The sequence below is a fragment of the Moschus berezovskii genome, chromosome X (genome assembly GCF_049115385.1).
Source record: "Moschus berezovskii isolate FMDL1 chromosome X, NW_MosBer_1.0, whole genome shotgun sequence".
Lineage (NCBI taxonomy): Eukaryota > Metazoa > Chordata > Mammalia > Artiodactyla > Moschidae > Moschus > Moschus berezovskii.
In genome coordinates, this window is record NC_142488.1 from 80437375 (window position 1) to 80445673 (window position 8299).

The window sequence follows — 8299 nt, forward strand, 5'->3', positions numbered from 1 at the left end:
ACATTTCTCCAAAGAAGACATACAGATGGCTAACAAACACATGAAAAAATGCTCAACATCCCTCATAATCAGAGAAATGTAAATCAAAACCACAATGAGGTACCATGTCATGCCAGTCAGAATGGTTGTTATCCAAAAGTCTACAAGCAATAAATGCTGAAGAGGGTGTGGAGAAAAGGGAACCATCTTACACTGTTGGTGGGAATGCAAACTAATACAACCACTATAGAGAACAGTGTGGAGATTTGTTAAAAACCTGGAAATAGAACTGCCATACGACCCAGTAATCCCACTCCTGGGCATCCACACCGAGGAAACCAGAATTGAAAGAGACACATATACTGCAATGTTCTTCGCAGCACTGTTTATAATAGCCAGGGCATGGAAGCAACGTAGATGTCTGTCTGCAGATGAATGGATAAGAAAGCTGTGGTACATATACACAATGGAGTATTACTCAGCAATTAAAAAGAATGCATTTGAACCAGTTCTAATGAGGTGGATGAAACTGGAGCCTATTATACAGAGTGAAGCAAGCCAGAAAGAAAAACATCAATACAGTATACTAATGCATGTATATGGAATTTAGAAAGACGGTAACGATAACACTGTATACGAGACAGCAAATAGACACAGATGTATAGAACAGTCTTTTGGACTCTGTGGGAGAGGGCGAGGGTGGGATGATTTGGGAGAATGGCATTGAAACTTGTATATTATCATATGTGAAACTTATTGCCAGTCCAGGTTTGAGGCATGATACAGGATGCTCGGGGCTGGTGTACTGGGATGACCCAGAGCGATGATATGGGGAAGGAGGTGGGAGAGAGCTTCAAGATCGGGAACACATGTACACCCAGGGAGGATTCATGTGAATATATAGCAAAGCCAATACAATATTGTAAAGTAAATAGCCTCCAATTAAATAAATTTAAAAAATAAAATTGAAAAAAAAAGAAATATCAAATCACTCTGTTGTGTAGCAGAAAGTAGCAAAGTATTTTTGTTAATTATAATTCAAAACAAACAACCAATCAAACAAACTCATAGAAAAAGATTTGAGATTTGTGGTTACCTGAGGCAGGAGCTGGGAAGAATGGGAATTGGATGAAGGCAATAAAAAGTTAAAAACTTTCTCTTTTAAAACAAATAAGTACTGAGGATATAACGTGCAACATGATAAATACAATTAACACTGCTGTGTATTTCATATGCAAGTTGTTATGACTGTAAATCCTAAGAATACTCATCACAAGGAAATTGTTTTTCTATTTCTTTAATTTTGTATCTATATAAGATGATGGATATTCACTAAACTTATTGTGGTGATCTTTCCATGACATATATATCAAATCATAATGCCATGCACCTTAAACTTATACTATGCTGTATGTCAATTATATTTCAGTAAAACTGGAAGAAAAAAAACACAAAATGAGATATTACCTCACATGTTAGAATGGCTATTATCAAAAACATAAGAGAGATTTCAAAGTAAGGAGGGTCTTCATTTTATCAACCTTGACTTTTCTGAGCATGGAGAGCACAAACAAGGAGGACAACACCACAGAGAAGTCTGAAGAATATAGGAGTTGCAAGGTTACATCAGTAGACGCTGAAGAGGGAGAGGAAACTTCTGGTGAAGCAGAGATAGCAAAAAATCTTCACAGGGCACCAAAACAAAAAGAGATAAAGAAAAAATAGCACAGCTTGCAATCCAGGAGACATATCACACTGACACCGATCCCCATCTGCCTTCTGTCCTGCAGCCTGTCCACCTGGTCTATAGGGACGTCATTTATGCTTGGTGCCAGCACTTAAAACTGAGCACCAAAGGGTGGAAACTAGACAAATATAAAAGACCCTTTGAATATGCCTATCCTCATCAAAAAACATTCTTGCCAGATCCCAGGAGGCCAGGATCCTGTCCCTATTGAAAAGGATAAAGATAAAAAAGGGGGAACTACCAATGGAATGCTATATTGAGAGAATAATGTCTTCTGAAGGAGCTGCTCCTCCTGCAGAAGGGCCACCTGCCCTTGAGGGAGCTCCTCTGCTTCTTGAGGGAGTTGTATTTACTTCTGCCCATTGACCCAGAGGCTGTGTTTGCCGCCTGGAGCAGAATGACTGCCAGGGTCCTGAAGACGGAGACTTGTGAGGTTTGGTAGTGTATGGTCCATAGGAAAAGTCTCCCTGCTAACACAGAGGGATGAATTCATTTACAGTTTTACACCAGGCAGGCCTGGGTTCCTGGAAAATGAAGGAGGGTGTCTACACTCTTCCTAATACTGGCTGGCGATTTTCCACCCCCACATCTGGAGGACAATATGCTGTGCACTGAGTGTGTACACAGAAATAAAATATTAACAAAAAAAACTGCAGTGAAATCATACTACTATTAAAAGAGTACAGCTATGTTTATAATTAATGAGGGAGAAGTGACTACAATCAACTCCATGGTGACTTTAGACAGCAGAACTCTGGGTCACTCCACTCTCTTCATGCTTCTTGCGTCCAGGATGCACAGCCTGCTTACAAGGCTACATGAAAAAAGAAAGCCTGTGAACTGAGGAAAAACAGAAGCAGAAGTGACTGTCTTTCCAAAGATTCCCAGCTCTAAAGGAGCAGAGGAGAAAGAAAATGGGGACATTTTAAAAATATTAATTTGTTGAATGGAATTAATTTGCTGGAAAGTGCCTCAAGTAAATTTATACATTGGACAAGAAGGCATTTATAGTCAAAAGTTGAAATTTGGTCATGTACACCTTAAAGAGGTATTCAATCTTTTATTTTTTAAATTTTTATTTAATTTGTTTTAATTGAAGGCTAATTACTGTGGTGGTTTTGCCATACATTCACATGAATCAGCCATGGGTGTACATGTGTTTCCCATCTTGACCCTCCTTCCCACCTCCCTCCCCATCCCATCTCTAAGGGTCATCCCAGTGCACCAGCCCTGAGTACCCTGCCTCATGCATCAAACCTGGATTGGTGATCTATTTCACATATGGGCATACACACTGAGGAAACCAGAATTGAAAGAGACACATGTACCCCAATCTTCATCGCAACATGGTTTACAATAGCCAGGACATGGAAGCAACCTAGATGTCCATCGGCAGAGGAATGGATAAGAAAACTGTGGCTGGATGGCATCACCGACTCAATGGACATGACTTTGAGTGAACTCCGGGAATGGGGTCGCAAAGAGTCGGACACGACTGAGCGACTGAACTGAATTGAACTGAACTGAAGGCAGTTCTATTTCCAGGTTTTTAAGGAATCTCCACACTGTTCTCCATAGTGGCTGTACTAGTTTGCATTCCTACCAACAGTGTAAGAGGGTTCCTTTTTCTCCGCACCTATCCAGCATTTATTGTTTGTAGACTTTTTGACTGCAGCCATTCTGACCAGCGTGAGATGGTACCTCATTGTGGTTTTAATTTGCATTTCTCTGATAATGAGTGATGTTGAGCATCTTTTCATGTGTTTGTTAGCCATGTGTATGTCTTCTTTGGAGAAATGTCTGTTTAGTTCTTTGGCACATTTTTTGATTGGGTCGTTTATTTTTCTAGAAATGAGCTGCAGGTGTTGCTTGTATATTTTTGAGATTAATTCTTTGTCAGTTGCTTCTTTTGCTATTATTTTCTTCCATTCTGAAGGCTGTTTTTCACCTTGCTTATAGTATTCTTTGCTGTGCAGAAGAAGTTTTTACTTTTAATTAGGTCTCATTTGATTATTTTTGCTTTTATTTCCAATATTCTGGCAGGTGGGTCATGGAAGATCCTGCTGTGATTTATGTTGGAGAATGTTTTGCCTATGTTCTCCTCTAGGAGTTTTATAGATTCTTGTCTTAGGTTTAGATCTTTAATGCATTTTGAGCTTATGTTTGTGTTATGTTATGTTTGTGTTTGTGTTAGAAAGTGATTTAGCTTCATTCTTTTACAAGTGGTTGACCAGTTTTCCCAGCACCACTTGTTAAAGAGATTGCCTTTTCTCCATTGAATATTCTTGCCTCCTTTGTCAAAGATAAGGTGTCCATGCTGCTGCTGCTAAGTCACTTCAGTCGTGTCCGACTCTGTGTGACCCCATAGATGGAAGCCCACCAGGCTCCCCCGTCCCTGGGATTCTCCAGGCAAGAACACTGGAGTGAGTTGCCATTTCCTTCTCCAATGTGTGAAAGTGAAAAGTGAAAGTGAAGTCGCTCAGTTGTGTCCGACCATTAGCGACCCCTCGGACTGCAGCCTACCAGGCTCCTCCATCCATGGGATTTTCTAGACAAGAGTACTGGAGTGGCTTGCCATTGTGTGCTTATTTATCTCTGGGCTTTCTGTTTTGTTCCATTGATCTATGTTTCTCTCTTTGTGCCAGTACTATACTATCTTGATGACAGTTATTATGTAGTATAGCCTGAAGTCAGGCATATTGATTCCTTGAGTTCCATTCTTCTTTCTCAAGATTGCTTTGGCTATTTGATGTTTTCTGTAATTCCACACAAATTGTGAAATTATTTGTTCTAATTCTCTGAAAAAATACCATTGGTAGCCTGATAGGGATTGCATTGAATCTATAGATTGCTTTGGGTCGTATACTCATTTTCACTATATTGATTCTTCCGATCCGTGAACATCAGGTATTCAATCTTATCATCACCAGACATGGTACAAGGAGAAATGTGTTTCCTGATGTGATACAATGTATCTCTGATAATTTACAGGGAAACAGTCAGTCCTGATTTTGCCTTCCGTCTCAGCACAATTAGGTGAGCTTTGAAGCTTTTGAACTGTGGTGTTGCAGAAGACTCTTGAGAATCCCTTGAACTGCAAGGAGATCTAACAAGTCCATCCTAAAGGAGATCAGTCCTGGGTGCTTATTGGAAGGAATGATGTTGAAGCTGAAACTCCAATACTTTGGCCACCTGATGCAAATAGCTGACTCTTTTGAAAAGACCCTGAAGCTGGGAATGATTGAGGGCTGGAGGAGAAGGGGACGACAAAGGATGAGATGGTTGGATGGCATCACTGACTCAATGGACACGAGTTTGGTTAAACTCCGGGAGTTGGTGATGGACAGGGAGGCCTGGCATGCTGTGGTTCATGGGGTCGCAGAGAGTCAGACACGACTGAGAGACTGAAGTGAATTGAACTGAACCTTCTTTTTATTGTCAGTTACCTAGATGCACACAACCTATGCACTTACAATGCCTCTATTATATATATGTATATATATGTGTGTGTGAGTTACATATATATTTTTAAGTGTTCTGGATTGAATGATACATTATAGTGCCTCTAGTAAAAAGGTATCATATGTGAAACAAATCGCCCGTCCAGGTTCGATGCATGATAAAGGATGCTCGGAGCTAATGTACAGGGATGAACCAGAGGGATGGGATGGGGAGGGAGGTGGGAGGGGGGGGTTCAAGATGTGGAACACATGTACACCCAGGGGAAATTCATGTCAATGTATGGCAAAACCAATACAATAATGTAAAGTAATTAGCTTCCAATTAAAATAAATTAATTTTTGAAAAAAAAAAGAAAATTTTGAAATCAAAAATTTTATTTTAAAATAAAATACTCTAGTCCTGAGTTAGAGTGAGGTTGGACCCAGGGTTGAGGCAGCACGCACCCTTCCTTCCCGCCTCAGTGGATCATGCCCAGAGTATGGCTGCAGTAGCAGACTAGGGGACAGGGTATGACTGGGGGTGCCAGGGCAGGAGACAATGCCATTTCCAGTTACTAATCCCTTCGCCTTAGCAGCCCCCAAGGAGTCTGACTGCCTACTTACACAGAAACTAGTGGAGAGTCTGAAGCCCTTTGGAATTTTTGAAGAGGAAGAGGAACTTCAGTGCGGGGTTTTAATTTGGGGAAAATTAACCTAGTAAGAGTGGATAAGAGAAATCAGTGAAAGCAAGAATCTTCCACAATCTGTACTTGATGAACCAGAGGGATGGGATGGGGAGGGAGGTGGGAGGGGGTTCCAAGATGGGGAACACATGTACACCCAGGGCAGATTCATGTCAATGTATGGCAAAACCAATAAAATAATGTAAAGTAATTAGTCTCCAATTAAAATAAATAAATTTTAAAAATTTAAAAAAGAACATTTTGGTGGAAAAATGTTTATATCTGTATCTTACAGAACAGGAGTACATACAAAAGATGCTGATATTGATGCTTTGTGTGTTGCATCAAGTCCTGTTGAAAGAAGAAGTGACTTTTTCACCTCATTCTATGATAAGTTGAAATTACAGGGAGAAATAAAAGATTTAAAAGCTGTTGAAGTGGCATCCGTACCAATTATGAAACTGTTTGATGGGACAGAGATTGATATTTTGTTTGCAAGATTAGCACTGCAGTCTATTCCAGAAGACTTCAACTTAAAATATATGACAGTCTGTTTAAAAATTTAGATATGTTTAAGAAGTCTTAATTATTGCAGGGTAACCAATGAAATTTTACATCTAGTACCAAACCCTGACAACTTCAGGTTAAACCTGATAGCTATCAAACTGAAGGCCAAATGCCACAACATCTACTCCAATATATTAGGTCACCTCGGTGTTGTCTCCTGGGCTATACTTGTAGCAGAAACTTGCCAGCTTTGTCAAATGCAATGGCATCAACTCTAGTACATAAATTTTTCTTGGTATTTTCTAAATGATATGTGTTTAATTATATTAAAATAAAATTATAGACACTGAAAAAAAATAAGTGATAAAAAGTATTGGCAAAGGTGTGGAGAAAAGGGAAAACTTGTGCACTGTGGGTAGGAATAAACCAGAGCAGTTATGGGAAACCAGTATAGAAGCTCCTCAAAAATTAAAAATGTAGCTCCCGCGTGATCCAGCAATTTTACTTCTGGGTATTATAAAAAATTAACACTATCAAAAAGTTATAACACCCCCATGTTTATTGCTACATTATTTCTAATAATCAGGATATGGAAACAATTTATATCAATTGAAGATGAATGAATATAAAAATATGGCATAGACACACACACAGAGACAATGGAGTATTATTTAGCAATTGAAAGAAGGAAACCACAACAATGCATATGGACTTTGAGGGCATTATGTTAAGTTAAATGTTACGCTGAGAAAGGCATATATTACGTCCTCAACTGTATGTAAAGTCTAATAATTTCTTTAAAAATGTTCATATATACAGAGAATAGATTGTGTGGCAGGGGAGCTGAGCTCTGGGAGAATTGTGTGAAGGGAGTCAAATATTTTAAACTTTCAGTTATAAAATAAAGGAATCATACAAATGCAATGTACATTATGGTGACTAAAGTTAATAGTGAAAGTTGCTCAGTCGTTTCCAACTCTATTACCCCATGAACTATACAGTCCATGAAATTCTCTAGACCAGAATACTGGCATGGTTACCCTTTCCCTTCTCCAGGGAATTTTCCCAAAACAGGGATCGAACCCAGGTCTCCTGCATTGCAGGTGGATTCTTTACCAGTTGAACCATGAAAGAGGAGAGTGAAAAAGCGGGCTTAAAACTCAACAATCAAAAACTAAGATCATGGCATCCAGTCCCATCACTTCATGGCAAATAGAAGGGAAAACTATGGAAACAATGACAGACTTTATTTTCTTTGATTCTAAAATCACTGCAGATGGTGACTTTAGCCATGAAATTAAAAGGTGCTTGCTCTTTGGAAGAAAAGTTATGGTCTACCTAGACAGCATATTAAAAAGCAGAGACAATACTTTGCCCACAAAGGTCCATCTAGTCAAAGCTACGGTTTTTCCAGTAATCATGTATGGATGTGAGAGTTGGACTATAAAGAAAGCTGAGCACTGAAGAATTGATGCTTTTGAACTGTGGTGTTGGACTCTTGAGAGTCCCTTGGACTGCAAGGAGATCAAACCAGTCAATCCTAAAGGAAATCAGTCCTGAATATTCATAGAAAGTACGGATGCTAAAACTGAAACCCCAATATGTTGGCCACCTGATGCAAAGAACCGACTCATTGGAAAAGACCCTGATGCTGGGAGGGATTGGAGTTAGGAGGAGAAGGGGATGACAGAAGATGAGATGGTTGGATGATATCACTGACTGGATGGACATGAGTTTGAGCAAATTCCAGGAGTTGGTGATGGACAGGAAAGCCCGGTGTGCTGCAGTTCATGGGACTGCAAAAAGTAGGGCACAACTGACTGACTGAACTTAACTGATTGTGGTAGACATTTAACTATATATATATATATATATATAGTCACATTTAATATTTGAAATTAATATAATATGTCAATTATACCTTAATAATATTTTAAAAAGCC

General features: G+C 39.3%; 2 pseudogenes; both read left to right on the top strand.

The window, feature by feature from the left end:
- The first annotated feature begins 807 nt into the window (after nt 1-807).
- LOC129563956 (developmental pluripotency-associated protein 4 pseudogene) lies at nt 808-2402 on the top strand (annotated as a pseudogene).
- A 3323-nt stretch (nt 2403-5725) lies between these two features.
- On the top strand, nt 5726-6666 carry LOC129563957 (poly(A) polymerase alpha-like; annotated as a pseudogene).
- Nucleotides 6667-8299: the final 1633 nt, after the last annotated feature.